The following is a 25,344-nucleotide window of genomic DNA, read 5'->3' on the forward strand; positions in this document are numbered from 1 at the left end:
GGTAGTAACTCTAACTGGCACCATCTGATCAGAAGCTCTTCCCCATAGGATTTCTGCTCAAAAGGCAGAACTCATCGTCCTCACTGAGGCACTAAGATGGGGAAAGGATAAGGCAGTCCCAATATACACTGACAGCCGATACGCCTTTGCCACTGCACATGTACACGGAGCCATCAACAAGGAAAGAGGCCTTTTGACTTCAGCTGGGAGGACATCAAGAACAAGGGGGAGATCTTAGCCTTACTTGAAGCCATATAGATGCCTAAGGCTCTTGCTATTGTTCTTCATAAAGGGCATCAAAAAGGGAATAGTCCTGAGGCTGAGGGAAACCGACGAGTCAATGCAGAGACAAGATCGGTGGCCACAAGGCCAGTGGGGCCCCCATCACATCTACTGACTGTTATCCCTTACCCAGAACTGCCTCCATTTCTGACCTATACGGCAGAAGAGAACATATATTTTCAAGAGCCACTAGGAACCCACAGGGGTAGTGGACAACCCCAGATGGAAAAATCAGGCTCTCACGGCCCTTGGAAGGACTCTCCTCCACCAACTGCACCAGACCACATACCTAGGGCGAACTAAGATTCTCCAAGCTTTAGACCCCTACTTTCACTTGTTAGAAGGGAGAAGAACCGCAGAGGAGATTGCCTCACGATGCCCGGCTTGTGCCCAAGTTAATCCAAAGAAGAGGAAGATAGAAAAATCTAGGCAGAGGGAAAGAGGAACTTATCTGGGGGACCACTGGGAAGTCGATTTCACTGAGGTAACCCCGATTGTAGGGGGCTACAAATATTTACTTGTTTTTATAGACACCTTTTCAGGATGGGTAGAGGCCTTCCCTACCAGGAAAGAGACTGCCTTAGTAGTTACTAAGAAACTACTACAAGAAATTCTCCCTCGATTTGGTCTCCCCGGAACTTTAGGGTCAGATGATGGGCCAGCCTTCGTAGCAAAGATATCACAACAATTGGCTAGCTACCTAAATTTGCAATGGAAACTCCACTGTGCCTACCAGCCCCAAAGTTCGGGCCAAGTAGAGCGAATGAATCGGACCCTAAAAGAGACATTAGTCAAGTTAGGATTAATGCTCTGCTCTGAGCCAGGTTTACTCCACATATTAATGGCTTTACCCCATTTGAAATTTTCTTTGGAAACCCCTACCTTTGGTACCTAGAATAGAAGATGAGAAAAAGGCGTAACCTTGTCTTACTTAAATCTTTACAGGCCCTCCAAAGTATACAGAAGGAGATTTAGTCCTGGGTTCGTGCTGCCCACTCAGCTCCGGGGGACGGATATCCCCATCAGTTTTAGCCTGGGGACTCTGTGGATCCAGAAGTTCGCTTCCAAAGGACTAGAACCCAAATGGAAAGGACCCTTCACTGTCTACCTGATGATGCCCACTGCAGTTAAAATAGACAGCATCCCATCATGAATTCATTGCTCACACGTGAAGGTAGCACGAGAGTGGACAGCTCAGGAAAACAAGCCCTTAAGACTAAGACTCAAGCATGCATAAGTCTAACCCTCTGTTTCTTCCTTTTTTCCTCTTTAGCCCAGGCATTCGACCAGCCACAACCAAAACCAAAAGGAGCATTAATAACTTTGCTAACGACAATACATAAGGTATTAAATAAGACCACTCCAGGCAAAGGACAAGATTGCTGGTTATGCCTAAACCCCAAACCCCCTTACTATGTCGGGGTAGGAACTCCTCTAAACTTAACTGAGCTCAGCAGGCTAGAACTTCAAGTCGATTCACTAGCAGAAGTAGTCCTCAAAAATAGAAGAGGTTTAGATTAATTATTCTTAGAACTAGATGGATTATGTATGACTCTAGGTGAAACCTGTTGCTTCTATGCTAATAACTCCGGAGTAATTAGAGAGAGCTTATGACTAGTACAGAGAAATTTAGATGCCAGGGAAAAACAGAGATTAGAATCAAATAACTGGTTTCATAGGATGTTCAATTGGTCACCATGGCTAACAATCCTCCTATCTGCTGTAGCTGGACCTTTAATCCTCCTCCTCCTCTTGTTAACTTTTGGCCCATGTTTCCTTAATTTCTTGTTTGCATATATAAGGAAGAGAATTAATTCTATTCAACTTTTAGTAGAGGAACTTATCCGGGGGACCACTGGGAAGTAGAGGCTATGAGCAAATTCTGCATGAGGAATCAAGGATTTGATTTTTTGCTAAGGCCAATGGGGAATGTGCTGGCTGGAAAATTACTGCTCGGCATCGCCCATGGGAACATAACATTCTAACAATAAGCTTTCTGCTTCTGTACCCCCACTTACACAACCTACCTGTGGGTTGACAGTTAGTAAATAGAAGAAAAATAGACTTTTGTGTTCAGACAGAATGAGGAATGGGGTTTAGGGCTTAAAAACTCTGTACCTCTACATTTCGGGGCTGCTTAATTTGGTGTCTGCGTAACCCTGGCAGACCCAGCTGGCTGAATAAATAGTATGTTTCCTATAACTCACTGGTTTCTGGTGGTCCCTGTGTCTATCAGAGGCTGGCGGCTACAACACATTGTATTCATCAGAAAAAAGCTAAAAAGAGCATTCCTTTGTAAGAGCTCATTGGGTCCCTCACTCCCTTCTCCAGACTGAGCAACTTGTAGAATGAGAAGCAGGTTTGTCTGAGCTCAGTCGAAGGAATGCTGCATCCAAACCCAGCATCTCATGGGACGTGAGCTTTTCTCTCCTCAGTGGGATGCAAGCCCTTTCCTTTGCACTTTTCAACCCTATCCGGGTAAGTAGCATACTTACAGATTCAGATACAGTTAGCATTGTATTCCCTGGTGGTCTGCTGGTTAGGATTCTGCGCTTTCAGCACTGTGGCCCGGGTTGGATTCCCGGTCAGGGAACCGGATTTCTGGTGTGTTGGCCAGGAAGCATGGAGGAACGGTGCCCACGTTTGGCAGACTTCGGGTACCCCACTGGGGAGATCCCAATCTCTGCACCAGGTGATTAACCCAGGTGGCTGCCTCATAGGACAGGGGAAGCCCCAGCTGCAAGGATCAGACAACGGAGGAACAAAAAAACTAGGGTTCATCAGAGCAATGGTAAGGAAAAACTGGGCAACGGGTAGCTAGCTGAAGTCCTGTCCCACGGGGTAGAAGGGGAGACTGATCACCCCCGAGGTCACCTGAGTACTCTACATTTGTTAGGGAAAACCGATGTGGCCTGTCCACAAAGCGAGAGTTGAGCCCCGCAGATCCGCGGTTCTGTAGGCGAACCTCAAGGTGAACCTCATTCGACTTAAGGTGATGTCAACTGGATCTCCGTGAGGAGTCTACTCCAGTGATCCGGGTCGGGGGTTTATACCGACCCACAAATTGCGCCTAAAATATCTGTGAGAGGCATGGAGGCACACAAGGAAAGCCTACTCCCCTGGCCACAAAAATGTCAAGAAAGGGTTATTCAGGAGATTATGGAGTAAAACTCACCCCACAGAAACTCCGCACCCTTTGTGAGATAAACTGACCCTCTTTTGGTATTCGATGGCCGTTAGAGGGAGCTCCTAATCTGTAGTTAGAAGACAAAGGTCCTGACCTTTGCCTTCCAAAAAGTGGGAGGTAGTGTTTTACCCTGGTGTGTGAATGAGTGAGTGAATGAGCAGCCTGGCCAGTTCAACTCAGCTAGGTGCAAATTTGTGGCTCCATGTCTGGGCACCCTTAAGGACCCCTGAAGGCTATGGAGTCCAAGTGGGCTCATCCGCAGGTAAGCGCCTTTGGGATGTGGCCAGATGAGCACCTGAGTGGTCTCCTCTCTGGAGGAGGCACCCACCCTTGTTTGTCTTTCCTGTCACTGACACAGGGTGGGATACACAGGGAGGGGGAAAATTAATAACTAATTCAGCATAAGAATTGTCTATCTCCAAACGGCCCTGTTGACAAAGGGGCCCTCTGTCGAATTATTTTATTGAAAATTTTTTAAGGTCTATTTTCCCCCTCTATTGCTCCCTAAGGCAAATATGGGGAGGGATTCCTCTAAGCCAACTGTCTTAAACTGTATGTTGAAAAATTTTAAGAAAGGCTTCTCAGGGAATTGTGGGGTCAAGTTGACTCCAGGAAAACTACAGGCTCAAATTACCTTTGACACACGTGGCCAAAGCCTTCTATGAAGCCACAAAAGGGGGAGAACGGGAGCCCCTACTCTGGAAATCTATACAACAGAAGGCCTTTGAAAAAAAAAATCCAACGGGCAGTCACTAACACCCCTGGAGAGAACACCCAGACCCATGCTGCCGTCCCCTGTCCCCAATCCCCCTTCCACCTGAAAGGAAGGCAGGTGAGCTGCAGGGCCAGAGCAGGTGATGCGAGGACCTGAAGCAGCGGCAGACGGAGGCAACGCATGTCCTGAGGTAGGCGACACCAGGACAGAGCCAAAGGGCGTACGCGCAATCCTATCGGAGAACCGAGGTGGCACTTCCGCTGGAAACCCAAGACCCCGCCCTGATTAAGGCAGAAAGAGAAAGAACTCCACGAAACCCCAGTTGGCAGGTCTATGGCCCTTCTTAGTAGGAAGCAGATATGGAAGAAGAGACCTCCCATCCCTCAACAGCCATATTAATAATAAAGGGGTTCATGGCTCTCAGAAAAGAGTTAGGAAAATAAGGAAAATTAGTTAAGGGGTTTCTGAATCTGCCTGCAAAAACACTGAGGTCATCCTATCCTAGGAGAGGTCCAAGACTGGATCACCGCACGTGGCTTTACTAGATTTGTAGAAACAAGGCCTATATCCACCTGCCCAGAAATTGGGAAGGGAGCTGTACAATTGGTATGATAAACTCATACTTTTTCCTCTTACCTCTGAAAACAGGGGAACAGCTTAGTTACCCAGTTCCACAATCCTTACAACAGGTAAAAACAGAACTCCAAATAAGGGCCTGCCACTTGAGCAGAAGATGGTTCTTGGGGATACCGTACCCCCATTTACATGTTAAACTGGATTATCTGACTGCGGGCAGCCTTAGAAATCATTACCAATGAGATTGGGAGAGCCCTGACCCTCCTTGTACATCAACAAACTCAGATGAGAAATGCCATCTACCAAAACAGGTTGGCACTAGACTATTTATTAGCAGCAGAAGGAGACATGTGTAGAAAATTCAATCGCACCAACTGTTGCCTATAGATAGATGACCAGGGCCAGGCAGTTGAGGACCTTGTTGAAAAGATGACAAAATTGTGCCCATGCAAGGTTGGCACAAATGGAACCCCAGTAGCCTTTTGGGGGATAGTTTTCAGCCTTTGGCGGGTTTAAAACCTTAATAGGAGCAGTTTTACTACTCCCAGGAATCTGCCTGGTAGGGCTGTGTCTGCTGCTCCTGCTAATAAAAAGCTTAAAAGCATAGTGGAAGCCACAGTACAGCAGCGAGCCGCAGCCCACATGTACTTTACCCACCACTATCATGAGATCTCCCAGGATGGTTTAGATAGAGAATGTGAGACTCCAACATAAAAACAAAACGTCTAGAGTCTCAAAGGGGGGAATGAGACAGGAGGCATCCAAAAAATGCAAAGCAAAAGGCCTGCAGAAATGACGGACTCAGTGGGTTTTAGATTAACCACACCTTATAGATCTTTAAATGGTCTCTGGAAACTCTTGCCACACCTAATGATCTGTAAATAGGCAGGCCTGGTGGTCTGGGAATTCCTTCCCTCATGCAGCCCCCAGCTGAAACTCCCCCTCCCATCCTGAGTCAGGACATGGATATAGACCCTCAGACAAAGGAATCACCCACCCCTTGCATAGACTCTGCCAGAGTATATAAGCTGTAAGAAATCTAACCAAGGAAAGCTTGCGCTTTGGGTCTGTTGAATGCCCCACGTGCTCCACTGGCAATAAATTCTCCTTCCTCTAACAAAGTTGTCTGAGCGTCCAATTTCCTCTGTCAGGTGTCACTTCCTGCAACAGGAAGGCTGGGAGTTTTCAAGCATCTTTGAGACCCCTAGTACTCGGGCAGATCACCTTTCCCAGCAATCTCTTAAACATTGGCTAGATTCTCAACTCAGACAGCTTAGATGCCTGGATCGAGGATGATAAGGTCACTCTTAAGCTCAGCTTGCCAAAAAGAACATCATAAAGGAGGAGGATCCTTCTCCTAGAGCAGCGGTCCCCAAACTTTTTGGCACCAGGAACCGGTGCTCCTATGAGAATCTAATGCCTGATGATCTGAGGTAGAGCTGAGGTGGTGATGCTAGCACTGGGGAGCGGCTGCAAAAGCAAATGAAGCTTTATTGGCTTGCCCACTGCTCACCTCCTGCTGTGCAACCCGCGTCCTAATAGGCCATGGACAGTTCCTGTCCGTGGCCTAGAGGTTGGGGACCCCTGTCCTAGAGTACAGCAAACAAGTGGCCTCTATGACCTGGGCCAAACACTACTCTGTAAGATAGGTGACCACATGCTTTCTCATGACCTTTCTTTGGCTTTGTAAAGCTTCCAAAAAGCCTATCTTAACCTCACAAGCAATGTCTTAGCTTCTCTATCACTCACCTTGCCTCATTCCTTAAGAATAAGGACTTTTCCCTTTTTCTTTTTCTTTTCCCAATGTTCAACACAGTACCTGGCACACAGTAGACATTTTCATAAAAAAGATTTAATGTATTAAACAATTAAGTTAGTATGGAAAGACTGGAGGGTTGGAGAAAGGGGCTCAAATCATATACAGTTTACAGGAAGACTTTTTTCTATAGGGAAAGAGGAGAATTCTAAGAAGAAACATGGTTTGGGAGGGCAGGGGGACCCTGGAGGGGAGGCAATAGCAGAAGAATTAGAACAAATGTTGATAGTGTGTTTGGCGAAAAAGAAAAGACTTACTGTAGCTTTTTGGGATACATGGACCAGCTGGAGAGAAATGTGGAGGCTAGAGCAAGTTTGGGACAGCCTCACTGTCGATCCTCGTCCTGTACAGATTTACCCTGTGAGTCAGTTTAACCAGGTTCCCCAGGACTTTGCCCACAGATGGCTGTCCTGATGACACACCTTAAGTAGGATATGTGATAATATGTGCAGGTCGGACTTTCCTGTTATGACTGCAGTTTGTTTTTCATTTATTTGTAAAAATCATCAAAAACTAAATCACCCAGCTGCTGTCTGGGTGCTCTGGGGAGATGACATTAATATTTATTGGTTCTATTGTCCACACCATTGTTTTGCCCATGTAAATTCTCTTCCCTGTTTGTTTTAATCGATGGAATAAAGAGGGAGACGAGAATACACATTAAATAAAGAGAAACCAATGATTATATCATTAAACTTTCTAACAGTCTATGTAGGAATAGGCGGTCAGTTTTGAGCAACCTATTAGCAGATGCATCAGTATACATATATTGAAAAATGCTAGATCTAGTACACATTGCCCACATCAGAGTTCAATATGTCTATTTGAGAATTGCCCCAATGGTCCATATCAACAAATAATTACTGAGTTGCTGTGAAATGAGAGCAAAAGGCGTTCTATCTATACATGGGCCCCAGTGCCATCAGCGGGTAGCATGATCAGCAGGAGGAGAATCATTGATATTTATACAACACCACAGCTAGTGTTGTCCCTTTGGCCAGAAATGTATTAGCCCTCTTAGGCAGACGAGTCTTCTAAGGAGAGATGTCAACCCATTTTTTTGGTCCATCCTCTTGAAGCCACTGTGTTAAGTGGCTAGAACAACTTTACTATTAGGTTTAATGATAATGCTAAGATCCTGGATGCACTGGAAGTGTGAGAAATTACTGAGAAAAAATAAAGATGGGAGGTGAATAAGAGCATTTAGATACAAGGTACGTTCAAGAGAAAGTTTGCTCTGTTTTAGCGGCTTGACCAAATCAGAGCCTCTAGGAATATGGACCATAAAAGATACAAGGAAGAAAACTATGGCTATAAACTATGGGAAAAAAATTACTCTGCAAAACCATTTCAGAATTTGTTACTGACTGTTACACTGTGAGTCAATCTCAATACTTTTGAAAATTAGATATTCCAATTGTTCTAGTGCTTTAAGGGAGAGCTCTAGAGCACTAACTAGGGCAATTGGAATATATATTAGAGAGAGAGAAAGACTCCTAAGCAAAGGGAAATGCAAGGATGAGGGGGAACAGACACCTGGATAAACTCGAGACAAGCTGACTTCACTATAAAGCTCTCCATCTGGTAGAACTCTTCGAACACTGTCTTTAAACACATTAATATTTAAAAAATCTAAACAATTCTTATGTTATTTTTAAAACAAATATGAGCTTAAACACTGATCCCATTTATTATACTCACCTACTCATTTCACCAGTCCTTTTTCTGTTTTTCAGGAAGGAGGAACACCCTAAATCTATTCTATTTTATTTATTTTACTTTTTAAAATTTTACATTTTATTTTATTTTGTTATTTTGTTTTATTTGATCATTTCAGTTTGGGGAGATAGTCGTCATTATGTTTTAATGTTAAGAGGTTTTAAGTGAAAAAATAAAAAGGAAGGATTGTTCCTTTTCCAATGCATGGCTTACTGCTTCCATCCACACAGTTCCAGTTTGCAAATTCTTAATGATTCAGTTTCCCACTACAGGATGGAGATCTGGGCTTGCTTATTGTAGGGGATATTAATAGTACGACATGAGGTCTGAAGTCCAATGTCATCTTAAGGATTTCATTTTCCCATAAGCTCTGTATCTACAGAAAACAGGCATTTTTTTTTTTTTAATTTGTTTCTACCAGGCACTAAGTGGCAGAAGTTATCTAGAGAGGGAGAGGAGAGAGAGAGAGAGAGAGAGAGAGAGAGAGAGAGAGAGAGAGAGAGAGAGAGAACACACACAGAAGAATCCCTCTGACTCCATGGTTAACTTGGGTCTGCCTAAGGTTCCTTTCTCCCTCTCCACCTCCTGTGACACTTGAGAGTTTTACTTATAATAGATCTAGGGAATCACTGGCAATTTGATTCATATATAATCATTTCAATTCTTGGTGAGGATGAAAAGGAAGAGTAACAGATAAATCCACATTTTTGTCTAAGAATTTCTTCCGTGATTCCTGAAGCAAGACTGAAGATTCCCCTGAGTTGGCCTCATTCTGTCCTGGTTTTGTTTTATCAGTAGCCCTGGTATACCGGCTTTTTGTGGTTATGACAATGGTTTCATGTCTCAGTATTGTATCTTCAAGTCCTTCAACGTTAAGAGGTGCTTGGCACAGATTTGTGGTGGTGCTGTAAGTGTTTTTGTTGTCATTTTCAGTAACCTTCTTATCCACCTGACTTACTACAGAAATTGCATGAAAGCTGCCCATGAAATTACTTCGGCTGGCTCCATGAGATAAACAGATGTTTCTGCTAGATAATTCACTCTACATTGACAAAAAAACCAATGGGGAAAGAAAAATGGTATGTTTCATTAAGTCATGTCGGCATGCCCCTGTATTTCTTTTCTGTTGGCCAATATGTAGAAATGGTCATAATAAATGATAATAGCTTCAAGCAATTTATCTTTCCCATCATAGTCATCCCTTTGCACCCATTCCAATTTCAATCAAGATGCACAGATGTGAAGTTTATTGGGATGAGACAGGCTGGGGATTTATAGTCAATATACCTCCCACCAATTAAGATAAATTACCCAAAAAACTCTCATTCATATTGATTGAAATGTTGGCATATATGACCTGAAAGTAAAAACTTTTATAAAATAAAAACACTATTATACTTTTCTTTAAGATCAGTCAAATCAGCATCTTGTACTTTTATTCGGAAAAGAATGTTCAGCTTCTTCCCATTGACCAGTGGTGCCCCAGGGATCAAACATTTCATTGTCAATTTATCAGTAGAAGAAACCTGAAAATTATATAAGAAAAAAAAATAGATGTTTTTTAAAGCCTGAGTATAGCCTTAGAGCTTAACATTTAGTTTTAAGCAATTGATAGAAATGTAGATGAATCCCTTTACAAATGATTTAAGCTGAGCTTAGAAATTTTAGAAAAATACATATTACCAAGTCTCTGAACAAGTTTAAGGAAAATAAATGTTTGGTAGTAGTTAAAACATTCTACCCTTCTTCTGGTGCCAGCACCTGGATTCTTCTCTGTAAGTTATTCATCCATCTCTCATAACTCACATAGTGTTAGTAGAGCTGCTTTTGTCCTTAACACCAAAGGTGAGCATATGACCTGCCTTGGCCAATCAGAGTAATATATAACTCTGACTGGAGTGATACATTCATGCTTGGTTATCACCCGATCTTAAATCAATAACACTCAATTTCAGAACTTTTTTGAACCTTTTAGATGAGAGAAGCTGAGCTGCTGAGAACATACAATAATCTTAAAATAACTGGCAGCTTTAGTGCAGTAAAGTAAGAGCAATATGAAAATTGATTAAAACAAAGAAGATAGAGCTGAGATTTAGAGACTAACAATTAGGATTTTTATTGAATCCCTGAATGCAGCCATGGTCTAAACTAATATTCTAAGACTGTTTTAAAAAGTATTTTGTTTTTAAAAATTTCAAAAATTTTATAAAATAATATATATACTTCCTAAAATAAGCAAATAATATAGATAGAGTCCCTAGAGACATTTCCACCTATCCCTCTGTCCAAATTCTAGACTGCCAAATAGTCAGTGAGACAGCTGAGATGTCAAAGAAAATAGGACTGACCACGTTCTTCAAATTAAGAAATTTAGCAAAGGTCAGTGGTGACTGTGAGATAAACAGTATTAGTATGTTATTAGGAGCCAAAGCTTGATTTGAATGGATTTAACAATTGAAAAGAGAAATTGATTGTACAGAAGATATCTTATTTTGTTCTTATGTCAATATTGTTGTATTCATTTAATGAGCCATTTATCGAGCATCTGCTATATGCCATACTTTGTTAAGTGCCGAGATGTAATGATAAGTAAAGCAATGACCATATTTTAGAGAGGCTAAGCCATTCACCATCTAAGAATTTATTCCTTACCATAGTGGTTCTCAGCCAGGGGCCACCTTTTCCCCCATGCCCACCCGGACTGGGAGACATCTGGCAGTGTCTGGATAGATAGAGTCCCTAGAGACATTTCCACCTGTCCCTCTGTCCAAATTCTAGACTGCCAAATAGTCAGTGAGACAGCTGAGATGTCAAAGAAAATAGGACTGATCACGTTCTTCAAATTAAGAAATTTAGCAAAGGTCAGTGGTGACTGTGAGATAAACAGTATTAGTATGCTATTAGGAGTCAATTTTGGTTGTCACAACTGAAAAGAGGGTGCTATTGTCATGTAGTAGGTAGAGACCCCAGATGCTGCTAAACATTTTACAACACAGGAAAGCATCCTACAGTAAAAACTGATCCACCCCAAAATGTCAGTCACCCCATAGTTGAGAAACCTCTCTGTACAGGAACGCTGAGTTATTTGTAATCTGTGATGTTGGGCAATACAATATTAACTGAAAAGATATTTTCATTGCTTTGATTTTAACTGGAAAAATAATCATATTTCAGTTGGATTGTAACCATGTAGAAATATTAACAACTTGGTGACATCATAAAAATGACACTATAAATAATTTTTATGAACGATTAACACTAAGAGTTTAGGAAGTTACCCAAATCCCTGCAGCTGGTGTTTGCTATTTCATGTTCCAGTTTGCTAGTGCTACAACACAACTTCTGGTAAAATTCTAATTATGAATCAACTTTACAGAGAAATTGGATGTGAAACATGTTGTTTTTAGTATTCTCCCATGTTAAGCCCATTTCATTTTTATATGCAATATTAACTGTAAATCAGTTAGCTGAGTGGTGATTGTTTAGGCATTCCCTTTTATTGGAAGCAATTTAAGATGTATGGGGAACTTTCATAGTTGTTACTATAAAATATATCATTTGTGGTGCTCACCTTTCAGAATGAACATAAATCCAAAGAATTCCTTTCTAAGAAAACCAAAATGTGTACTTTTTGGGTTTAAGGCTTCTTCTCACCCAATTGTCACCTTCTTAATTATCTTAAAAAGGGAACTTCACTTCCGTATCTCTTTTTGCTTACCTGAAAAAAACAGTGATTGTCATGCAGTTTGCATATTATGGTGGTTCTCAGGAAATGGAAAATTGATGAGCATCAGGTTATTTTTATATGTGAAACATTAATAAACCAACCATACTCAGAAGAGGGTGGATTATCTTTTAGGCATTATTCCACACCTAGGTGATCTCATTCTGTTTATCCTATTTCTGGCTTCCCACAGGATTTTATGGTACACTCCAGTGTTACGCCCCCGACCCTTCTCTTCTCACTCACTTCTAAATTTATAGAGAGTCTGTATTCCATTGCCTAGATCCACTAGTCTCTAATTCTCTTTGTGAAAGAGAAATTTCCTTTGTTTAGGAGCTACTATCTCTTGACCTCTAGGCTAGGGAACATATTCACATTGTAGAGAACCCTTAGGGAGGCAAAATATTAACCCAAAGAAGTGTGTGACTGCCATATTTGTAATTTCAGATTCTAGTATTACATTAGCTTTGAGGGAAACAGAGGGAGTTGAAGAAACTCACGATTTACAAGATCATCGAGGCACATGCGGAATTTTACTACAAATGCGTCTATGAGTCTGCTCTTTACTAAGAATATTTTGAGACTTCTCATATTCAAATAGCTCAGTTTTTATTAAACCTCTCTCAGTAAAATTGATGCTCATATCATATAATCTATTTTCAGGTTTTAAAACATAGGATCCTCTAAAATCTCATGTTTTACAGTATTTCTGCTTCATAAACAGCTGTCACAAATTTTTACTGTTTCTCACCACTAAACAGACTGCTATAGATTGAATTCTGCACCCCTTCGAATTCATGTGTTGAAAACTCTAATGCCCAATATGATGGAATTTGAAGATTGGGGTCTTTAGGAGGTACTTAGGTGTAGGTGAGGTCATGAGAATGAAGCTCCATAATGGGATTAGTGCCCTTATGAGAAGAGACACCAGAGATACCCTGCCCCGCCCCTCTCTGCCACGGGAAGACACAGCAAAAGGTGCTGTGTAAGTCAGGAAGGGAGCGGAGCTATCAGTCACGGAGAACCTGAATTGGCTAGCACCTTGATCTTGGACTTCCTGGCTTCCAGAATTATAGGCAATAAATTCCTGTTGCTTCAGCCACCCAGTCCATGGTATTTTATTACAGCACCACACTGCCCCCCCACCCCCAGCTGTATCACAGAGAAACAAGTAAGTAGAAAAGAAAGACAGAATGAACTGACTTCCTTTAGAATCATTACAGATGTTAGGAAATAGTGCTATTTTTTTTTCTTTAAAAAAAAATTGATTGTACAAATGACATCCTAATGGCAGTATCAGAAATAAATTACTAAAAATTTGCCACAAGAGCACTACTGAAACAGATGAGCTTCGTTTTTTTTTTAAGTTACTCTTTATCAAATTAGGTTCTTCATGTATCAGTAACGTATTTCCCAAAAGGGATTAAAAATGTTTCCTATGAAAAGAGTTCTTGTAACTTATTGGGTAATCTTGATCAACACACATTATCTCCCTGGCTATAGTTTGCACATCTGTGAAATAGGAACTGTAACATTGATATACCACAGAGAATTATAGTAAAGAACCAGGTAACCATCGCTGTGACCACAAGCAACAATAGAATGTTGCAGTAAGCTTTGTATAAATCTTGAGAAGAGTAGCTTGTGTATTTGTTTATTGTAATGGGTTGCATTCTGTAAGAAACAATTACCAATTAAAGGCATCCTGCCCACGAAGATGCAAGTAATAAAAAACAAAAATTTTAAAGCAACAAAAACACTAACCCCGAATTGCCAAAGCCATCCTGAGAAAAAAGAACAAGGCCGGAGGCATCACTCTGCCCGACAGTAATCAAAACAGCATGGTATTGGCAGCAAAACAGACACACGGATCAGTGGAACAGAATCGAGAGTCCAGAAGTAAACCCATATTTATATGGGCAAATAATTTTCAACAAAAAAAGCCAAAAACATACAGTGGAGAAAGAAAGCCTATTCAATAAATGGTGCTGGGAAAACTGGAAAGCCACATGCCAAAAAATGAAACTAGACTATTGTCTATCACCACACACCAAAATTAACTCAAAATGGAATAAGGACCTAAATATATGACCTGAAACAGTAAAATGCATAGAAGATAACATAGGAACTATACTCAAGGACTTTGGACTTAAAGAGGATTTTGTGAATTTGACCTCAAAAACAAGGGAAGTAAAAGCTAAAATAATTGAATGGGACTATGTCAAACTAAAAAGCTTCTACTCAGCAAAAGAAATTGTCAACAAGGTAAAGAGAGAACCATCTGAATGGGAAAATATATTTACAAGCAATGCCTCTGATAAGGGCCTAATATCCAAAATATACAAAGAACTCATACGACTCAATAACAACAACAACAAAAAAAGATTTAATCAAAGAATGGGCAGAGGACCTGAACAGACACTTCTCTCTAGAGGACATACAAATGGCCAACAAATATTTGAAAAGATGCTCAACATCGCTAGCTATTAGGGAAATGCAAATCAAAACCACAATGAGATACCATCTCACACCTGTTAGAATAGCTATAATCAGCAGGACAAGTAATAACAAATCTTGGAGAGGATGTGGAGAAAAAGGAACCCTCATGCTGGTGGGACTGCAAATTGGTACAGCCGCTATGGAAAACAGTATGGAAGTTCCTCAAAAAACTAAGAATTGATCTACCATATGATCCAACAATCTCTCTACTGGATGTTTACCTCAAAGACTTGAAAACCCATATCCAAAAAGATATTTGCACACCAATGTTCATAGCAGCATTATTCATAGTGGCCAGGACATGGAAGCAATCGAGTGTCCTATGATAGATGATTGGCTGTGGTACATACATATAAAGAAGCTGTGGTACATATATACAATGAAATATTACTCAGCCATAAGAAGAGATGAAATATTTGCGATAACATGGATGGACCTTGAGATAATTATGCTAAGCGAAATAAGCCAGACAGAAAAAGTTGAAAATCACATGATATCACTTATATGTGGGATATAAACCTAAAAGCAACAAATGAACAGGACAAACAAACAGAGAGACTCATGGACATAGACTAGTGGTTACTAGTGGAGTGGGGGAGGAGTGGGGAGGTAGATGGGGTAAAAGGGGTCAAATATAGGGTAATAGGAGGAGGGCAAAGTGGGTAAAGGGGATCAAATATATGGTAGTTGAAGGAAACTGGACTTTGGGTGGTAAACACACAATAGAATATATAGATGTCAAATTATAATGTACACCTGAAAATTATATAATTGTATTAACCAATGTTACCCCAATAAACTTTAAAAAAACAACAAAACACTAATAGTGAGGGTCCTTGCTATGTTCTATGACTGTTCCAAGTACTTTTCAGGCAAAACTCATTCAATCATCAAAACAACTCTGTGAATGTTGTGTACTATTTGTGTATATTATTTTAATCTCCTGTTTTAAACATGAAGCAAATGAGACACAGAGAGCCAAAATAATTTTCCCTGGGCACTTAGAATGGTAACAACAGAGAGAGAGTTAAACCCAAACCAAGTCTGGCTCCTGAATCTATATTCTTAAGCAGGAGATACAACTTCTCAACTAAACCCATACCAGCTGCACCAAAGGAGGCAGGATGCCCTAAAGGCAGCATAAAAGCTGAAGATAACAACAAATTCTCAAGCTACGGCACAGTCTTCCCAGTCATTATATGGTCAGAAATTCTAAGAAATCCTGAGCCCCACACACTCGCTGCCACAGTAAAATCAAGGAACATTATATCCTAGAAGGGAGAATTTATTGAGCTGAATAATAAGCCATTGAAAAGTATGACTCTAGATATGGTTCCTATTCTTCCAACACATTATTCTCAATTCTCCCAACAATTGAAATTACCCCAGTTGACTACAAACTCCAGGCTTGGAGATTTTTATTTCTAGTTGTCTAAGAATTACACTTGAATGCACTGTGCCAGACAAAGTCAGCCTGTACATGGAAAAACTACAAGGCAAACAACGTATTACCATATCACAAGGTCAAGCATTAAACCATCAAATAATCTTGGAGGTATTTTGCAGCCAATCTAACAGCTAATTTGAATAAGATCATAGGAAAACAAGGCTGGCTATCTTGGCTGATTCTCATTAGCTGACTTCCTTGTAAAACTTGGAGAAAGTCTTTTAGGTTCTTTCCTTGGAATTGAGATCAATCTCTAGATATCCCTATTTCAGATTCATGCTGCTCTACTGAAGGACGAGGCTGGTGATCTTTTAAAGCTATTCTGATCATTTCTCTGATGGCTTAAGTTTTTTGCACTTTGTAATTTTCCCAAATCTACTTTAAATGCTAAATATAATTTTTATTTAAATACCTACATGACTTTTAGAAAGATTGTTGGGATAGTGAACATGTAAAATTAAAAGGATGTACACAAGATGAAACAAAAGAAGAGAAAAAAAGATAATGAGAATTAGTGAAAGAGAAAATACACACAAGGGAGAAATTGCAGCCATGGACATGGAAAGAGTACAAACAGATTTTAATTCATTCTTGCATTTCTCATGACTCTGTAGAAGGTAGTCCCAAAAGTCTAGAAGGCTAGAGAATTTGAGTCTCTATGGGAATAGAAGAAGCTCGCTGCCATGGTAGTGAATGGTAGTGTATATTCTAAGCATGAGTTTCAGCAACAGCCTTCTTTTCCTAGTCAGAATATTATTTGTGTTCTCAGTCTCAAATATTGCACCCCAGAGAGCTATGAGCAAGTAGCCTGCATCCTTAGCTCGTTTCTCCTTGTCTTCCGAATTCAGATGCATATACCTTCCAACTATTTATCTTTTTTTCTTCCCTGCAGTTTATCAGACTTTTATTTCCCACATTATTCATGTAGACACTCAATGCAGTGTACATATTATGTCTAATACATATGCTACAGGAACTCAAAAGTTTACCTTTTCATCGGTGTTGGCCAAACTGCTCAACTATTGCTAGTGATGTTTACTGCCTTATCGCAAACACATTGCCTGTATTCATCCTTTGTTCTCATCAGCCTCTGCAGGCCAACAATCAAATCAATACAACCCACTGATTAAAGACAAATGAGACCTTTTAGACTGCAAATTCTTTCTGTCATTGATGTAGACATTCTAATATATCTTGTCGTTTTATTATGAGACTGTTGTTAATTTTTCCATTTCCTCTGGGTAGTGAGACAGACTTGATACATTTATTTGCAGGTGTATTAAGGTTCTTAGATAATTAGTTATCTTTTCTTGCTTGGAATGGTATATTAACTAAGAGATAATGAGTGAGCATTACTTTTTATGGTAAGGTTTCTCAAAATGATATCTGTGGACCACCTGCATCAGAATCATTTCTATGGTTATTAAAAATTTTTTATCAATGGAAGAATTTTAACATAAATTGTGGTACATTCATACAATGGAAATGTACTCAGCAAGAAAAAGAAACAAACAACTAACACACTTAATAGAATGGATGAATTACACAAATGTATAAAGAGAAAGAAGTTGGATACGAAAAAGTACATACTATGTGATACATATACATGGATTTCTAGAATAGGCAAAACTATCCTATAGTTATAAAAATTGGATCAATGGTTGCTTCTGAAAGGGGACTACTTACAGAAGGGGCACAGAAAGCATTCTTGGGTGATAGAGAGACTAGACTCTCTATTGTAATACGTATTCATAAAAACTGATTGAATTGACCATGTAAGATCTTAGTATTTCACCATATGTAAACTATACCTCAGTTTTTAAAAATGCTGGTTCTTCTGTCCTACCACCTAAGCATCTGCATTTATCAAAATAAACTTTTAATTCTAGACTTGTTTCAGATTTACAGAAAAGTTCTAAAGATAATACATAGAGTCCTGTGTACCCTGTACCCATTCTCCCATGCGGTCAGTACACTGCTATGGTACATTCATCATAACTAATGAACCGGTATTGGTACTTTATTAACTAAACCTCACACTTTATTTAGATTTCGTTAGTTATTTTCTCCCTTCTAATGTCTTTTTCCTGTTGCAAGATTCCATCCAGGATACCACATTATATTTACTCATCACATCTCCTTTGGCTCCTCTTGGCTGTGACAGTTTCTCAAACCTTCCTTATTTTTTATGACCTTGACAATTTTGAGGTGCAGTGGTCAGATCATTGTTCTTGCTATGGCCTATTTTTTCTTTTGCATCATCGTCTTCCTCTATAACGGTTTATTTCCATTAATATACAAATGTATATCATCTTAAAGAAACCGTCCCTTGATTTTAATCCCTTCAAAGTTTTTGCCCTATATCTCTACTCACTTTTTAGCAACTTTTCTCCAAAATAGCTTTTGAGGTCACACTATCTCCTTCTCCTCCCATGCCCTCTTGCTCCCACTTAGTTCAGGCTTATATACCTGCCACTCCACTGAGGTTGCTCTTGCCAAGGGTGCAAAAGACCTATGTATTTTACAATCAAATGGTCATTTATCAGTTATCCAATTTGACCAATCAGAATCATCTGATACAGTAGATCACTGTTACTTAAAAAAAAATTCTGTACCTGACCTCAGAAAACCAACCTTGTTTTTCTCCATACCTCACTGGATGCCCCTTCTCAGTCTCTTTTGATAATTCCTTTACATATCCCATATCTTTACATTGGAATGTTGCAGGACTCAGTCTTCTAACCTAGGTGATCTCTTTCAGTCTTGCAAATTTACATATTATTGTCAACCTAGAAAGTTCCTAAACTTTTACTTCGGTCTTGAACTTCTCCCTGGAACTCCAGAGATATATGTCACCTTATCTTGATATTTCTCTCTCTCTCTTTCCCTCTCTCTCCCCACAACCAGTTCCTCAGTAGTACATGTCCAGTTTTTTGCCCCTTCTTTTCATCTTTACTGTGCCGCCTTAGCCCAAACCACCAAAATTGGGCAATGGGTTATTAAATTACTTTCCTAATCCATTATCTTGGCCTATAAAGCCCAATATCTTGCTCTCTCCCTTACATCAAGCTCTGCCTCTGCCTCCACCCACTAAGCAATCTTTACTCCAGACATATCTGCCTCTTTGTTGTTACTGATACACTCCAATCATGTTCCTGCCCCAGGGTTTCTGCACTTGCTTTGTTCTTAGTCTGAAACACTCTTCTTATAGGTAGATACCGATATGGCTTTCTTCCATTTCGCTTCAATGTAAAATGTATCCCTGATTTGAGGCCTTCTCTAAGCTCACATATCACAATGTAATAACTCTGCTTTAATTTTTCTCTCCAAGTAGAATGTATATTCTATGAGAGCAGGGCCTTTGTATGTTTTTGTTCACTACTAAAGTGTGCCAGACACAGAGTAAGCAATAAATATTTGTGAAATAAATGAATGAATTCCCAACCCTAGCCCAATGTTTAAAAATGACTATTGACTTTCATGAAAGCTCTTTAGTATCTTCAGTGAACTTAGTGCCAGGCTCTTCATCATCCTCTCAAGTCTTGCTTCTGTTACCCTCAATGATTTAAACATTGACACATTTGCTTATCTTAGCCACACAGTTTCCATTACCTTCAGTGTCTCAAACTACTTAATGAAAGAGCTATACTTAAAACTCCTCTGCAATTCCCTCTCTGAATATAACCACCTGCAATCTCACTTCTCCCTATCATTTTGACCAACTGTATCTGTCTCTACTTTGATTATGATTTCCAGTTAATTAACCTCACCCTGGTCTCCCAGGTTGTTATTCCATTTCTTACCCTTCTTTCCCATTCCCCCATTCTCTCCCAGCATTGGTTCTAATCAGTCATTTTGAAAATGTTTGCATTCCTGCCCCTGATTCATTCAACTTTTAGCAAATCTTTAGGTTTCTAAACTTTCCAATACCTAGAACTGGGAAAGCTCTGATATTTATTGTATCTGCTCTAATTCATTGGCTAGTTATATATACCTAATTCTATTGTTTTCTACTACATAGCTAAAATCCTCAAGGTGGATCCTCATCACTACTTAGTAATCCTTTTCTTGCATGGCATGAATTTTGTTGTCCATATTTTCACTGTCCACAGATTCCATTGAATGCTGTGTAGATTCATTCTAATGTTTCTCTAAGCATCAATCCCATTTCCATTTCTATTACATCTGTTGGCACCTTCATATTTTATTTTATTAAATGGTCATTTGATGTGAGATTTTCAAAATTGCTCCTCGACGTTGAAAATACACCCCCACCCTTTTAAAAATCTCTTCCTTAACTCCAATATTCGAGGAAAGCACATATTGCTGCCTTACTACCCTACATCTCCAATCTCTGCACTTATTGACATTCTATCCTGCCTTATTTGGGATATTCTTGCCATATATACATATGTATTACTTTTCCTCAGCAGACTTAATCAGCCCTGTCTCACTGTTCATAACTATTCACAACTCATAATTTTATGATAGTCATTTTTTTTTTAATTTGTCTATCTTGATTACTTGGGAATTTCTAAGGCCAAAAATGAAGTCTAACTATCACCTGTATTTTCCATATTGTAGAGTTGTCATTCTCTAAATATTGAATGAGTGAATGAATGAATGTTCATTATTTGAGGCCTTGAAAAGAGCCTGTGTGGCAGTAGGGGGAGGAAATAAAATGTTATACAGAATGTTAAATTCCTTTCTCCACTTGCCACACCCCAAAATTACCATTAGAATAATGGTTCACTGTTCCAAATTTGCAAAGATGGTAGCAGTAGTGATGTGCTATTTAGTTAAAATATTTTATATTCCATGGAAATAACTTTAAAACAGTCCACAGACCAAGTCTGAGTGCTGGTAAGTCTTAGACCTCACTTCCTTTTCCCTGAATTCAGAGCCCGGTTGGGTGATTAATGGAATCCTACTCTACATGCATTACAGTTTTGAATGCTCTACTGAATCTCCATTGAATCCAACCTCATCTATCAATCACCTTGTTTGAAAGAGTCTCAGGAAATCACTTCTAAGAGTTCTAGTTTCCTCCATTTGCCCTTGGAGAGATATTGATCTTCGAACTGTACTAGGCACCTAAATTTTCCATTTACTATTCTTTCTTAGATGCCATAAAAATAAAAGAGCCTATAAATATATCATTATTTAAAAGATAAGATTTGTCTTGATCTGTTGGAGTTATATCTTTTAATTGAAACCAAGGCCTAAATGTCCTAGTTTATCCTGGTATATTTCATTACGACAGTTATCAGAGGGCTCTCTATTGTCAAACACATCGTGATCCTATCCTGGGTTCTGTACTCTCACGACATTCAGATCTGGTAGCAAAAGCTACAAAAACATCTCATCCTTTTAATTTTTAAAAACTTTTAAAACACTTTTTTGACTTACTTTTTTGACTTATAGGCTGTTTACACAGCTTCTTCTACAAGAATGGTTTTTAGAGTGTCTCTTTAAAATATTCTTTCATATAACTAAAGGAGTAAATTTAATTTTTACAAAAAAACCCGCCACATTTATATTTCTCATCAGAAATAGATTATTTGGGGTCAAAAGAGAAGTAGAATAATCTGAGAAGCTCTGTTTAATTTCTCATTCTGTCACTAGGACTCCATGAAATTTTTTAAAAACAAAATGCTTATCCCTAAAGAGTTATTGAATTATAAACCTGAACCTTGTTGGCCAAGTAGTGTTAGGCCAGGAAAACGACCTAATTCCTCAAATCTACAAGTGTTGCTTTTTATTTAAGAATGGTCTTCACAGATCTGATTTAATTAAGGATTTTAAGATGAGGAGATTATACTGAATTATTTGGGTGAGCACTAAATGCTATCATATGTGTCCTTATGAAAGAAATAGAGAATAAGATTTCTCTCTCTCTCCCCACCCCCCTCCTCTCTTCTCCTCTCCGCCCCTCCCCCCACCTCTCTCTCTCACACACAGACACACAAAGTCAATGTGAAGATGGAGGCATATATCCAAGTATGCAGCCACAAGCCAAGGAATGCTGGCCACTACCAGAAGCTGAAAAAGACAAGGAATGGAGCCTCCAGAGGAAGTATGGCTCTGCTAAGTTAATTTTGACTCATTGAACCTGATCTGGCCTTCAGAACTATGAGAAACTAAATATCTATAGTTTGATGTATATAGTTCGAAGTCATTATTTATCTAGAGTTAGAAACTGGAGTTCATGGAGGTAACATTATTCACATAACCTGACATAGTGGGAAATCTAGCGCTAGAAACAAGTTTCTTGATTGCCAGTTTAGGACTGTTTCATTCATTATACCACCACTTCCTCTTCATGTTTCATTTGGGCACAAATACAGGTAGCCATGACCTGTTTCTAGTGGAACTTCTAGTATTAATATCCTTGTTACACCCAGTCTCCTTCACTGGCTCTCTATTCCCACTGAAATGGTTTTGTGTTGACTAAGGATGCAGTGTTATTTTAGCTCTTACTAAAGAGCTAGAGATGCCTAATGCCAAAGATCCAATATATTTTCCATTCTTCTCCTTGAAGATCAATTTAGGAACCAGAAACAGTAAGATTACTCAAGCTACACAAGATAGATAGATAGATAGATAGATAGATAGATAGATAGATAGATAGATAGATATTTTTAGGCGAGGCGACCCTTGGTTGACCTCACAGATTGCAAGGACCGTGTCACTTTACAGTCCTTTATTTTTTTTATTTTTTACACCTACAGCACCAGGTCATCCTAGGTGGTCTCCCATCCAAGTACTACCCAGGCCCAACCCTGCTTAGCTTCTGAGATCAGGTGGGATCAGGCTTGTTTAGGGTAGCATAGCTGTAGACACACAAGAGATTTTATAATTGTCAACCTGCTTGGCTTATCTTTTGGGAAGAATAGTTGGGGTGGCTACACTGAGGCTCTTGCTTGGGGACTTACCATGGACAATTGGAATTTACTTCTACTTTCTGAATATCATTAAAGCTAAATTTTGAAATGTCTGTCTTTAATGTTATCGCAATGGACCCATGGAAGTGGCCAGAAGTACAGCCATCCTTTAAGGGCCTTCAATATTTAAGTTGTACTGGCCTCACTCTTTTCTAGGATGGCCTGGCAGACTTCTTATTTCATCCTTCTTCTTCAACTCAACTCTCCCATATTTCACACAGTGAATAATGCCCATGAACTTTAGGCATTAATATGCTGGTTATTTTAGCATTAAACATTCTTTCAGAATAATAAAAGTTCACCCAGTCTTTTCTTTTTCCCTCCTCCCGATGTACCCACATATCTTGAAATTCAAACATATGTGCTTTAAATGTATTATAAACAACATTGCTACATCCAGTTTGTTATAGTAGTTTCCTCATAAAGTACAATGGTTGGAAGAGAAGCCTTAAAATCAGTCTAAGTCCTTAATATTACGCATGAATTAAATAAAACCCAAAGAATTTAAATAATTTTCCCAAAGTCATACTCCTAAATTGTGGCAGAGGCACTACTAGGAGTCAAATTTATCAAACATTTACTAAATTCTCAATCTCTGCCATGCTTTCACATGTGCTTCTCCAGTAACTTTTCATTATAATATGAAAAGAGGAAACTGACTTGCCCAATGTCTCATAAATATAAATAGTTGTTTTTTATTTTTGCAATTCTTCCCTTTATTATAGAAATAATGGATTATCATTGTAGAAAAATTAGAAAATACAGATAGTTAAAAATACAGAGGGGAAAAAAGAATATTGCAGACTTATCACACTAAATTGATCACTATTTACAATTTTGTATATATCATTCAGGTTTTGTCTACATTTTAAAATATATCTATTTTTGTTAAACAGGACATTATATTTTACATATCTGGAAACATACAATAGATCATGAACTCTTTTCTGACAATATTTATTATTTCTAAAGGCTGGCAAACCTTTTATTCCATAGATGGATCATTATTTGTTTAACTCATCTATGGTTGAATATTTGGAGTATTTCTTTAAAATAAAATGTTGGTAGTACTCAGCCAGAAAATAAAATGTTGGTAGTAATCAGCCAGACATTCTTATGTCTAGGTCTTTGGGCATTTTTTCATTCCCCTTTCTAAGGATAAGTACTTAAAAGAGAAATACTTCTAAGTACAGGGAAGGCACATTACATTTTTCCATGGTTTATCAGGCCCCCAGCAATTCATGAGTATGTATCCTCATTGTCTCAACCTCTCCCAACATAAAATATTAATATTTTTAATCTTTAAAAATTGAATAGAAGAAAAATGCATTTGATTTATTACTAGATCCATATCTTTTGACTCCAGAAATGATTCCAGGATCTTATATTTACATAATACAATACTCTTAGTAATTTATTATAAATTAATCTTTTAAGGTCCAAATGAATAAGAAAGTTTTTCCATGGCTTCAGTAAAACATTTTTTTTTTAACCAAAGAAGGCTTATATTTTCTATTGATTAAAGAGCCACTTGAAAAACCTGTGATCTGTAAATACCTATTGTCTGAAGCTCACATGCACCCCATTCTCTTTAAACATTCTATTTTAAAAAGCAGAGATAACATTGTTCCACATAGATAATTTGGGAGAAATAGTATTCTGAGCTTCTGTTGGGGTCATACTGATTGGATTAAATTCTTTCCATTTTCTATTTTTACTTTACCTTCAGTCAAGAAGAAGGAGGAAAGCCATTAATCTCGTATTAGCTGGAGGGCCACACTTCAATACTACTTTGTCTAAATATAGCTGCATTCCTTCCTCTTTAAAATGTTTGTTTATAACAACAAAATGTGATGCAAATGGTTGAACTATAAAATACAGACACCAAGTTAATTAGTTGCTTCCTACTTTAGAGTTCATAATAGAGACCAAATGACATGTTAAATCTATTTTTTTAAATTAGAGAATGACAAAATACTATCTCCTTAGCCACCTGCATTTTTCAATTTCTACTTCAGCAAAACCTCATAAAAGGATAATAAGGGGACCTTTTTAGGTTTATGGTAATTAAACATCCTCATTACTGAAATTAATGAAGATATTTCCTTCAGTCAGAATATGAATAATATAGTGAACAAGTATGTCATATAAAATAATGTTATTTAAGCTAGAAGTGTATAAACTATAAAAAGATAGTCTGGCTTGTTTGATTTGTTTTTTTTAATGGACTTATCGGCATTTGTATGATTTTATAAGGTGTGTTTTTAGATTTGGTTTTTGAAGAGGCACGAAATTCAGATCTTTGTTAGAAAGAGTTTCATGAATTTGTTTTCAGTCATTTTAAAGCTGTCAACTTTACATAATTCTCTGGTTGGACTTTTCCAGTGATATATAAATAATCTGAATTATTTTTTTGAGATATAGATCTATAGATA

General features: G+C 38.7%; 1 pseudogene; it reads right to left on the bottom strand.

Moving 5' to 3' along the window:
• Positions 1 to 22,687: 22,687 nt before the first annotated feature.
• Positions 22,688 to 22,806, bottom strand: LOC120602519 (uncharacterized; annotated as a pseudogene).
• Positions 22,807 to 25,344: the final 2,538 nt, after the last annotated feature.

This window comes from Pteropus medius, unplaced genomic scaffold (assembly GCF_902729225.1).
Source record: "Pteropus medius unplaced genomic scaffold, Ma_sr-lr_union100, whole genome shotgun sequence".
Taxonomy (NCBI): Eukaryota; Metazoa; Chordata; class Mammalia; order Chiroptera; family Pteropodidae; genus Pteropus; species Pteropus medius.